Source organism: Bombina bombina, chromosome 3 (genome assembly GCF_027579735.1).
Source record: "Bombina bombina isolate aBomBom1 chromosome 3, aBomBom1.pri, whole genome shotgun sequence".
In the NCBI taxonomy this organism is placed as follows: Eukaryota; Metazoa; Chordata; class Amphibia; order Anura; family Bombinatoridae; genus Bombina; species Bombina bombina.
Window position 1 is genome coordinate 877,693,754 of NC_069501.1, and position 19,649 is coordinate 877,713,402.

General features: G+C 35.2%; 1 long non-coding RNA gene across 1 annotated transcript; it reads left to right on the forward strand.

Moving 5' to 3' along the window:
* Nucleotides 1–17,491: 17,491 nt before the first annotated feature.
* LOC128651964 (uncharacterized) lies at nucleotides 17,492–17,882 on the forward strand. Its single transcript, XR_008401231.1, has 2 exons — nucleotides 17,492–17,696; nucleotides 17,786–17,882. It is a non-coding gene; the product is annotated as an uncharacterized LOC128651964 (long non-coding RNA).
* Nucleotides 17,883–19,649: the final 1,767 nt, after the last annotated feature.

Genomic DNA, 19,649 nt, shown 5'->3' on the forward strand with positions numbered 1-19,649 from the left:
CATTTACTCCTATTATCAATTTGTCTGCATTCTCTTGCTTTATTTATTTTAAAAATAAGGCAGCTAAGCAATATTTTGGTTCAAAAAATATTGGTCGTTGAATGTATCCACCAATCAGCAAGAACAACCCAGGTTGTTCCCAAAAAATGGACCTGCATCTAAACTTAAATTCTTGCTTTTCAAATAAAGATACCAAGAGAATAACGAAAATATGATTATAGGAGTAAATGATAAAGTTTATTAATATTCCATGCTCTATCTGAATGACAAAAGACAACTTTAGTGTTCAGTGTCCCTTTAAAATTAAAATATCTTTATTTGACAATGTCGCTGTTACTTAATTGTCTAGTCCATATGTTGATGTAATGAATGGGATGGGGCATGCAATTACAATCAAATATGTAATTTAAGGATATCATCAATATTCTTTAATTATCCTTCTCTCTTAAAGTGACATGAAACTCAAAATGTGTAATTGTATTAATTTTCATGTTTCAAATCCAGCCTGTGATTTAAAAAACGTTTCAAATAGAAATATTTTTGTCTATTTTGCTTCATTGTCTTATAATCATTTTTTTAAAGGAGCAACTATGTACTACTGTTATCTGAAGACATGAGTTGAACCAATGAAAATAGGCAATTTTCTGCATCAAACAATCAGCCGGTTACTCCCAGTAGTATATTACTGATCTGGAGCTTACCTAGATATGATTTTCTAATAAGGATAACAATAGACTGAAGCAAATTATATAATCAAATCAAATTTGAAATTTGTGGTAAATCACATGTGTCTAAAGCCTAAAAGTGAAATGTTTGTTTTCATATCCCTTTAATGATAAGAAGAAAAAATCAAAGCATTTGAGATGTATATTTTTCTAATCTGCACATATGCAAAAAATGTGTTAGTGTTGTCTAAATGTATTAAAAAAATGTCAAGCACTACACAGGGGCAGAATATAAAATGGCCAGGAACATAAGATTACATTAAAATGAAGATATCAAGAATAGAAGGGATATCTTCAAATACTCATAATTTTAAATTAGTATTACAATGTAATCACAACTTTGATTCATGATTCTTATTTTAACATAACAAGAAAAGAGAATTAGAGTATCCATATAAATATCGATCAATGTGAATGTATTATGTAATGTTATGTCCAGGTTTGTAAGACAAAACAAATAAAATGAGACATACCATGCTGTGACGAACCCTGGCTTGAGGTTCCAGCACCAACATCAATATTTGTAAAATATTCAGTAAGGATTGGATATCATTAATACAAATCATGGACACAATCTGATTTTTAAATTCTAATTGACAAAGTAAATATCTATTTGTATTCACATGAGTTCATTGTTTCCTCAATTAATGTCTAAATAAAGAGATCCTGTATTCTCATTTTCAATCTTTTATGTTGTTTAATTTTGCTTTAAGTCATTTTGTGTCTTCTTGCCTTGTAATCAATTGATAGAGATAGTTAATTTTTTATTTTGATCTTGCTAGTATAGCTTTTATAATGTAGAAGATTGTAACTAAGGATACTGTATTCTTTCTATATATACTAATTAACGTATACATTTGACCAACATGTCTAAAGTTATGCCACTGTTACAGCAAACACATGTTCACGTGTGCGCAATTCTATCTTTCATGATCATTGCATAATGATTCAAAGCGGAATTGTGCATCCGTGATTTGACCAACATGTCTAAAGTTATGCCAATGTTACAGCAAACACATGTTCATGTGTGTGCGCAATTCTATCTTTCGTGATCATTGTAGAATTGATTCAATGCGGAATTGCGCATCCATGATTTGACCAACATGTCTAAAGTTATGCCACTGTTACAGCAAACACATGTTCAAGTGTGTGCGCAATTCTATTTTTCGTGATCATTGCACAATGATTCAAAGCAGAATTGCGCATCCGTGATTCAGAATTGATTTGGATATAGTAGTGTGATAAGTATAATTTCTAAAGACTTCAAATAATATTTGCAATTGGGTGTATTACGACATTCAGATCGGATATTTGTTAATATTGAATGGGGTATGATTCAATAGTCAAAGTATGAAATGTCGGATGATAGGGATTTCATGGATGCACAATACCATTTTCGCTCTGTGACGCATATTCTGGAGAGCGCAAGAAACATCATTCCTATTTCATGTGTGACGAATCTAAATTCAGATATCTAAACATCATATGTAGCGGGTGTTGTGAGATCTATATAGGTTGAATATATGACTATATACACATTTCTTACAAATCTACTCAAATATTAATATATTATATGAAGTCAGATATTTACCTGGTTCAGATTCTCTATCTTCTTCTCCCAGGCCACCGGACGGAGAAGCAGCTGCACTGGCCTCCGGGTCAGGACTATCAGATCCAGCAGCTGGGAGGGAAGAAGAAGAAGCCGAGGAGCAAGAGGATCTAAATCTGTGGGGGACCCGGAGATTGAGGAGGTCGCATAAAGTCACCTCATAAGTTAGTAGGTACAGTTTCCATGGGGGTGGAACTTTGTTTCCATCCCTCCGACAGGCTTGTACCCACTCCCTTATGAGGTTGACTTTCTTGCTTAGATATGAGGTTGACTTTCTTGCTTAGACGCAACCTCATATCCCGAACCTCTGCATGATTTGATCCGTGGTCCTCTGGCTGCCACACACCAAATTAACATCATTGGTGATAGACCCCCAGAGGGCCTTCTTAATGCTCTGCTTCGTCAACCTCTTCTTGTTCCCAAACAGATGCGGATAGAAGTCCTCAACGGTGTTGACCAGTGCTGCACTCTCCGGCTTGGTGAACCTGGGAGACGTCATGCCTGCCGAGTTGGGTATATATGAAATATAATATACTGTATAAACTGTATAAGTACCAGCAGGCATTAGAGAGCTGACAAAAATGGCAACGTGTAATGGACTTTTATATGGTGAAGTAAACATGAGATGCACCATGGGACATGGTATCTGTACATCTGATTGGATAAAATATTGAAATTTTGTTATCATGTCTGTGAGACCATAATGACTCAAGTTATATTTGTTTTATGAACTCTGATTGGCTGCTCCTTAATGTTTCATATCTTAGTAACTAGGTAACTAGGTGCTGTTACTAAATTTTTCATGTAGACTTATTTGTAATTCATGGGACTGTTATGCGGATATGTGTGACGCAGATGTAATATACATGATCCGTTAAATATTAATATATTAAGGTGACATTTGTTTTTTTGTAAATATAAACCAGTCACATTAGTAAATGTTTTACACATTTCGAAGTTTAATATTGATCAGGTTCTTTAATACCAATCATTTTTATTAATAAAAAGTAAACATTGTATGTATTTATTGTTGAATAAATAAATTTTGTGACTTATTGTAAAGTATTGACATTGCTCTATTAAATGTATTTATAATGCACATCGATTGTGTGCTATTGCGTGACATTAGACTAGAATTTTAAAGATACGAATCTCGTGTTGCAAGATACGCTTCCCATGCTATATTTCAGAAATGCATAATTTCTAGTTATAATGGACGGAACTTGGACAATCTGTATATAAATTTAAAACTACACGTTTGTTCATTATTAGTAAATAAACCTTGAGCTTGTATTTGTCTGAACTGCTCACGCATGTTATTGTGCAATGGCATTTTTATTCTTAAAGGGACATTACACCCAAATATTTTCTTAAAATGATCCGGAGAGAGAATCCATTTTTATAATTTAAAATGTAACTATCAATTTAGATTATTCTTTAGATATCCTTAACTGAAGAAATTGAAATGCGCATGGTTGAGCCAATCATAAAAAAAGGCATCTTTGTGCATCCACCAAACTTCAGCTACTGAGCATATCTAGATATGGTTGTAAAGGAAATAATTTCAAACAAATGAATTACAATCAATGATAGAAATAAATTTTAATGTTTAAAATTATATTTTATTTAGGAATCCAGAAAGAAACACTTTTGAATTACTGTCCCTTTCAAGAGCTAATATGCAATCTTGAACTTGATCTAAATACATCTGTCTAAACATTGTAAATATGCATTGTTGGCCACCCACAAATAAGTAGATATTTCCAAGTAATGCTTTGCTGATCATAAACCTATGCACCTCCCTTTCTCAAACTTAGTATAACTTTGTAATGAGAATAAAGCATATTTGTATTACCTTCTGTATTGTTTGCCCCACTGTGATTGAAATATCTTCAAATGGCTGTATTTATAAAGCTTTACCTTAAAGGGACATTAAGCTATATGTTCTTTACTGATTTTGATGGATAATACAATATTAAAACAACGTCATATTTAGTTTGATTATCTCATTAGCTTTTTTCGCTTGATATTCTTGCCTGAAAACCATATCTAGATAGGCTCTTTTGCTGCTTTTTGGTGGTTGCACATATATGCCTTATGTCATTGTCTAACCCATGTGCATTGCTATTTCTTTAACAAAGGATATCTAAAGACTGAATATAATTAGATAATAGAAGTAAATATAAATGTTGTTTTAAAAGATGATATGTATTCTCTCTGAATCACTAAATTAAATTTTGTTGGAATGTCCCTTTAAGGACAAAACCATTAGGAATATGTGGAGTTAACATTGTAGAAATAAAATAAAGGGGAATAAAAATACCTATAGATATGTGATATCTATCCAACAGGTAAGGAGTATAATCGCTAGAAATTATCTTTGTATATACAGTATCTATAGTTAACTGACAGTTCAAATGACTCCACTAGAGCAGAAACGTAATCAATATGGCATACAATAACTAGCTTGGTATAAATGTGAAATTAACTTACTTTTTATTTAAACATAATTTCGAACATATTACCTAAAAAATAATTAAAGCCGAATAACCTATATTTAGTGCAAGAATTTTTTTGGATACCTAAAGAAGATTACAAAGATTAGAATGTAAATCTAACATTCAATTACACTGTCACTTTAATGTAAGTTAAACACTTTCATTTCTTAAAAGTGAAATGAACAAAGTTGTTCTGTATAATTTAGACTACATATCCTCGTCATAAACATTTTATGATTTTAACATCTATGAATCACACAATAGAAGCATAGATAGATGTATTTAACTCCAAATTAAATTTTGTAAGATACATGACTTTAACATTATCTGAATAAGCTGTGTTGATAATTTATATTCAATACATTAACCAAAATTAGTATATTTGATATCAGGCATGTACTTGTCAAATAGATGACTATAACAGTTATGGGACTAATATTTGGTTTACATGTCTGAATATTAGATGGTTATATTTCTTCTTACTGTGATAGAGATATGGCTCAAAGAATATGTATGTAAAAAAATTAAATTGAAAAATATATAGTATGAAAATAAATGTATTGACAAAAAAAGAAAAAGGTAATTTATCATAAAATATTCCTTAAAACTAATAATTGTTAAATACTCTTGTGTCTATATTCTAACATGTCTTTTTTGTCTTGATATTAAAAACAGGTTCATACTTGAAATCTATATCTATCCATAATTTGAAATTAATACCATTATATTGTCTAATCAATATTAGAATTAAACATTAGCTTTTAAAATTTGACAAAATAATGCATATCACATTTTATAAATATTTTTATATTGGATTGTATGAGGAACATAATTGAATGTAATATTTAATGTCCCTTCAAATAATATACCTCTATATTAACTATAAAATGTATCCCTTTGTCTGATTGTCCTCTCTAGCACAAAGTAGGGGTAATATATCTAAAATAAACATATTCTAATATATGACATGTATATATTTCTAATTCTTTTAACATTCTTCCTCATGTGATTCTTAAATAGCATGCATTGTGCAAACTAACCTGGATGTATGGTCTTTGAAAGGCAATTATCTTCAAAATAATAGTTTATCTTCATTAGGTGTCTTATTCATCATTTTCAAGATAGAGGATTGTGAAATACCATCTAAAATAAAAAAAACAATCTAAGTGTCTCCAATAGGATGCATCCACAGTCTTGGTCCATAAAATTGTTGCCACTTACCATGTGAACATGTCTTTGTATGGTTTTCAAGGTCAGCACATTTGAAAGACAATGCCAGACATGATCACATTGGTATTCATCACTTTCAATCTGGGATTCTTCACTTTCAGTCTGGGATTCTTCACTTTCAGTCTGGGATTCTTCACTTTCAGTCTTGAATTCTTCACTTTCAGTCTTGAATTCTTCACTTTTAGTCTTTAGATGAAGTAATATCCCAAATGGCAGAAAAAGTGTAAATCAAATAATTAATAGAAGTGTGTGACTTAGTTCTGCACCCCCCATTTCTGAATTTAGTTATCTCACTAGCTTACTAAGCATGTGTAGCATCTTGTGTTATGTTGTATCAATCAAGTGTGAAGCTGAGTCATACATTGTGCAGACCTAACCGCTGATGTATGACTTAGAATAGGATTTGGAAGCATATAGTCTTGCTAGAGGATCCCTTTCTGAGTATCCAAAAATCTAGTAATGTGTAAACTAAATACTACATTTTAAAATGTATGCCATATGATGGCTGATTGTGCAAAATTCCCGCCAGCCACAGTCAATACATTGTTTATACTTACCAGCTGATGTTGTCTTTGAAAACCAGGTGGCAAAGTCATTACAGGACCCAATGCCAGAATCATCGGATGTATGAATTACCTAAAATAATAATAATAATAATAATAATAATAATAATTTCTTCCTTTTTTTTATAATCATTTGATGAACAATCCTAACATGTTTGCACAATTCTCTACTTCTCATTTCCCTAAAATTCACACATATTCGCAATGCTCCTATCTAACTTCTAGTATTTACCGTCTGAAGTGGTGATTGATGATGTTTGCTCTGACATTGAGCCTCTCGTCCCGGAATGGCCCTTCTAGAACAGGCTCGCCCTCCTCATCTTGGAGGAGGTCTCGGGGTGCCTGGATGGCCTGCAGCATCCCAGCCCACTGTGCAATTTATGCAGGTAGCTGCAGGCTAATATGATCTTCACCACCTTACTAGGTATGTATTGGAGGGTCCTCCAGACCTGTCCAGGCATCTTAGTCTTATTTTGAAGAACCCAAACATCCTCTCCACTACAGCCTTAGTCCGCTTGTGCGTTCCGATTGTAGTGCTCCTGGGCCTCGTCCGTGGGGTTTGCGCAATGGCGTAATGAGCCAAGGCCGGCTCATGTAACCTGAATCACCTATAAATAATTAACATAACATGACAATTAAAAATATCATTCAAATTATTATATTAAAATACAATTCATTTGTGTACGCAAAAATCCCCTAAAATAAAAATTTTCATAAGAAAAATGACATGGTTAAAGTGCATTCTCTATCTGCCCATTTAAGCTAAGACATGCTACCTATGCGTATTTCGCATAAACCAGACATTTGCTAAAAGAGACAGAAATGGTTAAATTTTATCCTACAGCTGCCCATTTAAGCTAAGACATGCTACATATCTGTTTGGAGCTAAAACTAGACATTTGCGGAAAGAGACAATGACATGGTTAAAGCGCATTCTCTATCTGCCCATTTAAGCTAAGACATGCTACCTATGCATATTTCGCATAAACCAGACATTTGCTAAAAGAAAAAGAAATGGTTAAATTGCATGCTAGATCTGCCCATTTAAGCTAAGACATGCTACATATCTGTTTGGAGCTAAAACTAGACATTTGCGGAAAGAGACAATGACATGGTTAAAGTGCATGCTCTATCTGCCCATTTAAGCTAAGACATGCTACCTATGTGTATTTTGCATAAACCAGACATTTGCTAAAAGAAAAAGACATGGTCAAATTGCATGCTAGAGCTGCCCATTTAAGCTAAGACATGCTACATTTCTGTTTGGAGCTAAAACTAGACATTTGCGGAAAGAGACAATGACATTGTTAAAGCGCATTCTCTATCTGCCCATTTAAGCTAAGACATGCTACCTATGCGTACTTCGCATAAACCAGACATTTGCTAAAAGAAAAAGAAATGGTTAAATTGCATGCTAGAGCTGCCCATTTAAGCTAAGACATGCTACATATCTGTTTGGAGCTAAAACTAGACATTTGCGGAAAGAGACAATGACATGGTTAAAGCGCATTCTCTATCTGCCCATTTAAGCTAAGACATGCTACCTATGCATATTTTGCATAAACCAGACATTTGCTAAAAGAAAAGATATGGTTAACGTGCATCCTAGAGCTGCACATTACACAAACACAACTGTTTTTGAAGATTACAGTGGCAATTGTCTAACTAATTAAACATGTTGTGTACAAGTACTCACCAACGAGCCACCCAGGGGGAAACTGTCTGGCCTCAAATTGCCGCTACAGGAACAACTGTCTGAGGATGTGGGCATCAGGACAAGCCCCGCCGAAATTCACACACACCTGCATAATCCGCATCCGTGCGTTGCAAACAAACTGCACTTTCAGACTATTGAAGTGTTTGCGATTTCGGAAGGGCAAGTCATCTTCTGGAGCACGTAGCGCAATGTGGGTGCAATCAATTTGAGCTATTGCAAAGAATTCCCTCTTCAGGCGCCTCCAATCACTATCATTTTGAGGGAATCCTATATAACACTTACTGACTTGTACCATGGCGTCCAGAAAGTTGTCATAAACCACAGAGAAGGTACCCTGAGACAGCCCATGCATGTACCCCTCTCCAGATTGAAAACTCCCGGAGGCCAGGACGTGTATGCAACTTAGCATCTTGGTCATAACAGGGATTGCAGTACGCATACGTCTACGTGACTCCATATGAGGTTTAAAAACATCGTAAAGGCTAATAAGTTGTTTGCGATTGAGCCTATACTTGTCATAAACCTCGAAGTCGCTCATGTTATCCAAGGTGGTCCTCACCCTGTGAACAGGAGGACCTCTAACCAGACGAGCCCTACGTCTCTCTTGGAGACGCTGAGCCGGCGTGATTCTATTGAACACCACTCGTGCAAAAGCACCAGCAGCAACTAACTGAGAATTATCCATATTTGCCAAGCTAAGCAGCACAAAGCCAAACAGTAGAGCAAACGCACAAGGAGTAACAAGGTATGCAAAAACACAAAAGCGATTTTATACAATGTTGATCACAAGGGACGCTTTGGCCATGTTGTTTGGGGGATTTATAGTGCAATATGTCCAATGGTAGCGTGTTAGTAATGATTGCTGATTATATTCACTTGATTGTATGTGAGTGGCGTGAATGCTTTCAAAGTGGGCGTTTTTTTAGGTGTTTGCTTAAATTTTGTTTCCTCCAATGAATCGTAATGTGAAAGTGTAAAATATAACATATACAGTGCACCTTCTTAATGTTTGTTCATATGCGTAATAAATACTTATTAAACGTGATGTTATAGTAAAAAGCACATGTCCACGCTAACATGAATGAAAGCGCATACTTGTGTATAATGTGCATAGACATGGCATAGAATCAGATCGATCAATGTTGCTGCTATATTGTTTAAAAATGATAAAGTAACAGCTCAATAATATTGTATATATAAGTGATTTGCGAGATGTCAATATTTTACGCGTCCCATTAAAATCGCAATAATAATGATGATCTTCAGTCTGACATCTATAATATTGTATATATAAGTGATTTGCGAGATGTCAATATTGTACGCGTCCCATTGTAATCGCTATAATAATGACTATCTTCGGTCTGACATCTATAATATTGTATATATTAGTGATTTGCGAGATGTCAATATTGTACGCGTCCCATTAAAATCGCAAAAATAATGAAGATCTTCCAAACTCTTGTTTACGTATATATAGTATTGTAGTATTGAGTGCAAAACTTCTGAAAGGGGCGGTACAGTCCTAATGCTGTAATCTGTATGGTTGAAGTTTATAATGACATCATCATATTAGCAACCTGCCTGTCTAGTTAGCAAATCTTCATTCTCTTGTTGTATTTTTACAACATTCTTCTTGTGTGCTGATTAAAATATAAATGTGTGCTTTGCTGTTGTGTGATGCGTGTTATGTAATATACGTATGTATGGTGATTCTCTCCCACATATGCTGACTTACATAAAGCAGTATAGCATTGTTGTTCCTTCCAAAAAAGTGACAGCTCTAATCTGTTCTAATGATGTTCTTATTGTACATAATTCTTAATGTTATATTCTGAGTGAATCTTGATGTTAAAGGGACAGTAAATCCATATTTTATGTTTCATGATTCACAGAGAGAATCTAATGTTAAGCAACCTTCCAATGTAGTTGTATGATGTAAATGTGTTCATTGTTTATATGTGTTTTTTGGCCATAATATCAATGCACATGTATGAGTGAATGACAAAAGTCATGTATGTGCATCCATCAATTATCATGTGTTAAGCCTATGTAGATATGCTGTTCATGCAAGCATATATGTTGAATAAATGAAATGCTATAATAGAGGTACATGAGACGTGTTTCCAATTGTCTACTGTTTGTGAATAATGAAATGTAAAAATTATTTTCTGTCCGTTTAAATATGATGTAATTTTTCCATGCAATTTGTATTGGTGATTTGTAGTTGATGTAATGTAAATTTATATAACAATTTGATGTTGTAGTGAATTTCACACAAGTAAAAGCCATAAGTCCATAGGGAAATAGTAATTTATTGATCTATTTGTCATAGCGGGACTAACGCAAGAAAGAATGAGTTCATTTCACAATTTTAACGCTGGTATTACGAGTTTTCTTGTCTATGCATTTTATGTGCGTTAGGTAAATCTGCCTGTCGTGTGCACAAGCACGTCCTCCCCATAGAAGTCAATGGAGGAGAAAAATGCATTGAGAAATAAAATCCAACACTTGTTTTGAGCGTATAGTGAGTGACGTTATGTTCTGGTGTGAAAAAGTAGCTAAATCATTTTAATTTCCTAATAAAAATCTGATTTGTGTAGGTAATGTGCTGTATATTGTTTGTATCTATCGATTTGTGTATGGATGTGATAATATTCATAGTTAGATGTAGCTATATGAAGGTATGTTCCCGTCTGTCTATGTAAGTCAATGGAAAATGGATTTATATGGCTTTTTTTTCAAACACCCGAGATCTCGTAACTTTGATCCATTCTATTTTGACATGAAAATATAAAATCTTAAAAATAAATATTGTGTAGTGTTTGCATAAGTGTAAGTGTAGTTTGTGTAATGTTTTTGTAGTGATTCGTGGATGTTTTTGTTAGCGGTATATGATTAACTACTGGGTCTGGGTTTACGTTAATGATTTGAGCAGAGATGGATATTTTTGTGGCGTTACGGAAACTCGTAATACCAGTGGGCGTTAAAAAACAGTGTTAGGACCGGCCAACCCTGCTTTTTAACCCTAACGCCAAACTCGTAATCTAGCCGACTATTTTTTTTACATTTCAATATTTTTTAACATTTAGTAATTTTGTATATATATAGGAGCATATGTATCAAGCTCCGAATGGAGCTTGATGCCCCGTGTTTCTGGCGAGACTGCAGGCTCGCCAGAAACAGCAGTTATGAAGCAGCAGTCACAAAGACTGCTGCTCCATAACCTGTCCGCCTGCTCTGAGCAGTTGGACAGACATCGCCGGAAATCAACCCGATCGAGTACGATCGGGTTGATTGACACCTCCCTGCTGGTGGCCCATTGGCCGCAAGTCAGCAGGGGGCGGCATTGCACCAGCAGCTCTTGTGAGCTGCTGGTGCAATGCTGAATACGGAAAGCATATTGCTCACCGTATTCAGCGAGGTCTGTCGGACCTGATCCGCACTGTCGGATCAGGTCCGACAGACCTTCATAACTAGAGGCCATAGTATTTTGCTGTTTTCAATGAACTAGGGCCCCTATTATTGTTTTTTAAATTGCTAATATATTTTTAAAATAATATTTGTTTTTATACAGGGAGTGCAGAATTATTAGGCAAGTTGTATTTTTGAGGATTAATTTTATTATTGAACAACAACCATGTTCTCAATGAACCAAAAAAACTCATTAATATCAAAGCTGAATAGTTTTGGAAGTAGTTTTTAGTTTGTTTTTAGTTATAGCTATTTTAGGGGGATATCTGTGTGTGCAGGTGACTATTACTGTGCATAATTATTAGGCAACTTAACAAAAAACAAATATATACCCATTTCAATTATTTATTTTTACCAGTGAAACCAATATAACATCTCAACATTCACAAATATACATTTCTGACATTCAAAAACAAAACAAAAACAAATCAGTGACCAATATAGCCACCTTTCTTTGCAAGGACACTCAAAAGCCTGCCATCCATGGATTCTGTCAGAGTTTTGATCTGTTCACCATCAACATTGCGTGCAGCAGCAACCACAGCCTCCCAGACACTGTTCAGAGAGGTGTACTGTTTTCCCTCCTTGTAAATCTCACATTTGATGATGGACCACAGGTTCTCAATGGGGTTCAGATCAGGTGAACAAGGAGGCAATGTCATTAGATTTTCTTCTTTTATACCCTTTCTTGCCAGCCATGCTGTGGAGTACTTGGACGCGTGTGATGGAGCATTGTCCTGCATGAAAATCATGTTTTTCTTGAAGGATGCAGACTTCTTCCTGTACCACTGCTTGAAGAAGGTGTCTTCCAGAAACTTGCAGTAGGACTGGGAGTTGAGCTTGACTCCATCCTCAACCCGAAAAGGCCCCACAAGCTCATCTTTGATGATACCAGCCCAAACCAGTACTCCACCTCCACCTTGCTGGCGTCTGAGTTGGACTGGAGCTCTCTGCCCTTTACCAATCCAGCCACGGGCCCATCCATCTGGCCCATCAAGACTCACTCTCATTTCATCAGTCCATAAAACCTTAGAAAAATCAGTCTTGAGATATTTCTTGGCCCAGTCTTGACGTTTCAGCTTGTGTGTCTTGTTCAGTGGTGGTCGTCTTTCAGCCTTTCTTACCTTGGCCATGTCTCTGAGTATTGCACACCTTGTGCTTTTGGGCACTCCAGTAATGTTGCAGCTCTGAAATATGGCCAAACTGGTGGCAAGTGGCATCTTGGCAGCTGCACGCTTGACTTTTCTCAGTTCATGGGCAGTTATTTTGCGCCTTTGTTTTTCCACACGCTTCTTGCGACCCTGTTGACTATTTTGATTGTTCGATGATCACGCTTCAGAAGCTTTGCAATTTTAAGAGTGCTGCATCCCTCTGCAAGATATCTCACTATTTTTTACTTTTCTGAGCCTGTCAAGTCCTTCTTTTGACCCATTTTGCCAAAGGAAAGGAAGTTGCCTAATAATTATGCACACCTGATATAGGGTGTTGATGTCATTAGACCACACCCCTTCTCATTACAGAGATGCACATCACCTAATATGCTTAATTGGTAGTAGGCTTTCAAGCCTATACAGCTTGGAGTAAGACAACATGCATAAAGAGGATGATGTGGTCAAAATACTCATTTGCCTAATAATTCTGCACACAGTGTATATATGTATTATATTTTCTGATTCCGGCATCTTGTGTATTTTCACAGCAAACTGGTTTATATTAACTGTCTATTCACACCATATTTCAGGGCCGAATTATAAAGCTCCAAATGGAGCTTGATGCCCTTTGTTCTGGTGAACTGCTTGTGCAATGATAAATGCCAACAGCATATGATGTCGGCATTTATTGATGTGCAGAGGACATGATACGCTAGATTGTACCATGTCCGCTCGCACTTTGATAAATATGCCCATTCGTCTCATGCTGAATACATTTGTCTTTATAAATATTTGATATTCTCACTCTTTTTTTATTTATCAGTTTTGGCTCAGTCTTTTGAGCGCTTGCCCTAAACCCTATGCATTCTCTTTTCATGAGCAGTATCATATATATATAGACATATATATTTAATAATAAAAAGTATATTTATTTTCTATGTGAAGAACAAAGGAATTGTGTTTCTCGATTTTGATCTTAACACAGTCGGGTTAGCGCACATAAAAAAGTGATCACAATATTGTAACTTTGGCTTTTTGTGTGCGTTAGGATAGCACACAAGCAAAATCTTTTTTCTTTTAACTTGTAATATGCACACTATCTGAAGCTCACAAAAAGTCAAAGTTGAGCGCAGTTAGCTTGTGAGCAGGAGCGATAAATAGCGCTCCACTGATAATCTAGCCCATTATGAGGGAGGCCACTCTTGGGGTGAAAACTTGTAAATGTCAAACACATATGGAAAGAAAAATCATTAACTACTATAGGTCACTACTGAAGTTATCATTATCCTACTAACAATTCCTGAAATTTGTATTGCAGGACTTGAGTCTAAAATAATGGGGAAAAACTTGAGAAGTTTGCCTTGAAGATACAAAGCAGCTTGGACAGAAGCAGGATTAAACATATGAAAAACATAAAGGAACAAGACAAATCTTGCCAGGTAGGGCAAAGGTCTTAGAGATAAATTATACTATTACTGTCAATAAAGTACCCACAAGGAACCGAACACAAAAAAGTACCAAGTTAAGGACAGACTATATATTCAGTGAAATAGCTATATAAAAGGCTGCTATGTGACTAAGGGCTCGCTTCCATTGCGTCGTAATTCGGTTTGCGTGCACTCGCAAACCGATAAATATGCTGTCGGAAGCAATATCGTTTATCGACTGTTTCCAATGGTGCGTTACTCCTTCGGCTGCAGAAAAGATCTTCGCGTCCCATAATAGAAGCCGTTAATCAATAAATTATACCAGGTTTCCAATGAAAGCGCTAACCGTTAATACACTGTCGGAGGCTGTCGATACATTGAGAAATATTACCCCCAGCTCAACTAGGTGTAAAGGAGGAAAAAGAGCTTTTTTGAGGCCTGTTTCTCATTGAAATTGCAAATCACAAAAAAATTATGAGTGTTTCAATGTACAAATAACATTATATATGCTACATTTATTGGTCCTATGTATAGGAATATCTGCACCCATATTGTCATAGAAATATTAATATGTATGTACATATAAAAATATATGCAAGCACCACAATTATGGAACGACTTCCCGCACACTTTAAAACCTTCCCCATGCCTAATATCCTTTAAGAGATCCCTCTCTATATATCTCAAAACAGAATTCACCTGTCATTGTTGATTATATATTTCCTACCTGTTCTATGATACATTTTTGTGCATATATCATGTATTATTATTGTTTTTTATTTTATTGTACTTATTGTACCCATTGTATCAATGCAATGTTTTGTGTTCCCAGGACATACTTGAAAACGAGAGAAATCTCAACGTATCTTTCCTGGTAAAATATTTTATAAATAATTAAAATATCTACCTATTCAAAATGAAACCTTTGCCCAGGGATGCTATATATAATCTCAATACATATAGAAATATAATTTTATCTTATAATAATCTTCTCCTACATGTATATATGTATGATAATTGTATATATATATTTGACCTACATAAATCATATAATTTTAATAATTACTTTTAACTGTTATGATAAAGGCTGATATATTTAAATAGAAAAATATAATAATTACATTCAGTGTCTTTGAATTTCCGATATGTAACTACATATATGTTGAAATTATAGTTCATATCAAAAATAAAAGTCATGAGTAAGTATATACTTTCAAACTGTTCATTAAATTAAGGATTAGATGAGATGAAGATAAGCCCCCCCCCCCCCCATGTTATTCATTGCAATCACCAGTTTCACATATGTTAACAAGCAACACACAGCTATAAAAAAACACCACACCTAGCCTAACCTCAGAACAGATATTTCAAAATGCAGGGTGAGAGAGAAGCTAACAATGCTTAAGTTAGACAGCGTAGGCCTGACATCCCCAGAGTGAGGCTGGTTATAGAAACCCTGAATGAGCAGCAGGTGTTTGAAAGTTTCAGGCTCACCAGGGAGAAAATATATCAGTTATATGCCTTGTTGCAAGACAGACTGGAAAGGCTATTCAAGCAGGGCTGTCCCTGGAATGACCAAACTACTAGGGGCACTTCATTTTTTGGCTTCTGGATCCTTTCAGATGACAGGGGGCATTGTAACTGGGGTGCATAAGTCCACTCTTTCTAAGCATCTTTCAAAAGTTATTGATGGACTTTATGATAATTGCAGACATTTTTTTTTTCCCACATCACCCAGAGGTTGGCATGATGTTAAGAGGGACTTTTTTCTTTTAGGTGGCATACCCAATGTCCTTGGGGCCATTGACTGCACTCATATTGCCCTAAGACCCCCTGTGAACAGGGAGATAATATTTAGAAATCGGAAACACTTCCACTCCTTAAATGTGCCGATCATATGTGATACAAACATGAGTATATTAAATGTTGTGGCAGGCTTCCCAGGAAGTAGCCATGATGCCTACATCCTCAGGAATTCTGGTGTGTGGAGATTGTTTGAGACAAATCAAATGCCTGAAGGATATCCTCGGTAAGTGTTTATGTATATATTATGAAGCCTTCATTTGTTCAATGTTTTGACATTTTATTGTTTCATTGCTTTATAATCCTTTATGTATGTGTCTAAGGGGGTGGAATTGATTAAATAAATAAATTGTTAATCATTTAAAAGATATATATTAACTATGTCATAGTAAGACATATGCATAACATTATTTTATGTCATACATTGCTTTATTGAAAGATGTGTGTTTATATATATATATATATATATATATATATATATATATATATATATATATATATATATATATATTGTATATCTATGCATTCATATTTCAGCTGATTCTGCATATCCTCTTAAAAAATGGATTTGGACACCATTGAAAGAGAACCAGGTTGTTGGGCCTGCTGAATTAAGGTAAAATATATTTATTTTCTGCTCTTGTATGTCAGAAATATTGTTTGTGCCTTGCAAAATGCTCACTATAATCTGTAGAAAAGTAGGACCAGTACACACTTCATAGGAATGTCCATTTAAATCACTCGGGTGAATGTAGGTGCAAACCTGGAGGACCTCCCTTTCCAAAGTCCCAGTAAATGTAATGAAATAGAACACACAGGTAGCACTCTATGTGGAGCAACAGCACCTTTATTGAGCAACGTTCCGGGGCTCCTGCCCCTTTATCAAGCTATATATCTGTGTTTGTGCACATACATGTGTTGCTTGATTATCTCGTGTGTGTGTGTATATATATATATATATATATATATATGTCACAGACATAACAATGTTGTACTGAGTGCCTTTAAAGGGACAGTCAAAATCCAAATCATCTATTATCAGTGAAGCATTTATAAATCTCTCTGCTTGAATATAAATATATTTATACATGTAAAAAGGTTTAAAGATTTATAAGATCAAACCAGGAATGTATTTAGCTCATTAGTATTTGATTTGTCTTCACATTATATATTATAATCATATTTCTTGTTCGTTTAATACAGATATAATGAAGCACATATCCGAACGTGCTATAATAGAACGACTGTTTGGTGTTCTAAAAATGCGCTTTCGCTGCCTGGACAGATCAGGGGGGATCTCCAATTCAGTCCAGAAAAAGCTATAAAAATCATAGTGGCATGTTGCTGTCTACACAACATGGCACAGGAGCATGGGATGTTGAACGACTTACTTCCAACGCCACAGCCCCCAGGTGAAATCTTTGAGCCTGATGTAATTAATCATCCCCAACCCCTCAATGCCCATTTGGAGAGATCTGCAACTATTCAAGATTTCTTTTCAGGTATTTTTATAGTATTGTAATGAGACCTTTTAGTTATTTATGATTATGTTTTTTAATAATACACATTAGTTTCTTTTAATGTTTTACAGATTGAAGATTCTCAGAAATGGAATACCACTCCCCTCCCTCTCTCCTCATGCCCATATTTACCACATTTTCCCTAAATAAATGTGTACTTTACTCAAATATAGTCATGGTAAATGTTTCTTTATTTCCAGCTATGTACTAATCAATGCATTCATCTTATGATTTATGTATAACATAATTATCATTTTAATTATATTCCAAATATTACTTTGTTCTCTTGGTATAATTATTTAAAGAGCAGCTATGCATTCCTGGTTAATAAAAATTAGTACATGGGTGAACCAATGACAGACAGGATATATACTGTATGTTGGCAACAATAAACAGCTCCAACATAGGTTCTATGCTGCTCCTGATCTTACCTAAATAAAACTATAATCAAAGGACACTAAGGCCTAGATTTAGAGTTCGGCGGTAGCCGTCAAAACCAGCGTTAGAGGCTCCTAACGCTGGTTTTGGCCGCCCGCTGGTATTTGGAGTCAGTGATTAAAGGGTCTAACGCTCACTTTTCAGCCGCGACTTTTCCATACCGCAGATCCCCCTACGCCATTTGCGTAGCCTATCTTTTCAATGGGATCTTTCTAACGCTGGTATTTAGAGTCGTTTCTGCAGTGAGCGTTAGAGCTCTAACGACAAGATTCCAGCCGCCTGAAAAAAGCAGGAGTTAAGAGCTTTCTGGCTAACGCCGGTTTATAAAGCTCTTAACTACTGTACCCTAAAGTACACTAACACCCATAAACTACCTATGTACCCCTAAACCGAGGTCCCCCCACATCGCCGCCACTCGATTAAAATTTTTAACCCCTAATCTGCCGACCGCCACCTACGTTATACTTATGTACCCCTAATCTGCTGCCCCTAACCCCGCCGACCCCTATATTATATTTATTAACCCCTAACTTGCCCCCCACAACGTCGCCGCAAGCTACTTAAAATAATTAACCCCTAATCTTCCGACCGCAAATCGCCGCCACCTACGTTATCCCTATGTACCCCTAATCTGCTGCCCCTAACATCGCCGACCCCTATGTTATATTTATTAACCCCTAATCTGCCCCCCACAACGTCGCCGACACCTACCTACACTTATTAACCCCTAATCTGCCGAGCGGACCTGAGCGCTACTATAATAAAGTTATTAACCCCTAATCCGCCTCACTAACCCTATCATAAATAGTATTAACCCCTAATCTGCCCTCCCTAACATCGCCGACACCTACCTTCAATTATTAACCCCTAATCTGCCGACCGGAGCTCACCGCTATTCTAATAAATGTATTAACCCCTAAAGCTAAATCTAACCCTAACACTAACACCCCCCTAAGTTAAATATAATTTTTATCTAACGAAATAAATTAACTCTTATTAAATAAATGATTCCTATTTAAAGCTAAATACTTACCTGTAAAATAAATCCTAATATAGCTACAATATAAATTACATTTATATTATAGCTATTTTAGGATTAATATTTATTTTACAGGCAACTTTGTAATTATTTTAACCAGGTACAATAGCTATTAAATAGTTAAGAACTATTTAATAGTTACCTAGTTAAAATAATTACAAATTTACCTGTAAAATAAATCCTAACCTAAGATATAATTAAACCTAACACTACCCTATCAATAAAATAATTAAATAAACTACCTACAATTACCTACAATTAACCTAACACTACACTATCAATAAATAAATTAAACACAATTCCTACAAATAAATACAATTAAATAAACTAGCTAAAGTACAAAAAATAAAAAAGAACTAAGTTACAGAAAATAAAAAAATATTTACAAACATAAGAAAAATATTACAACAATTTTAAACTAATTACACCTACTCTAAGCCCCCTAATAAAATAACAAA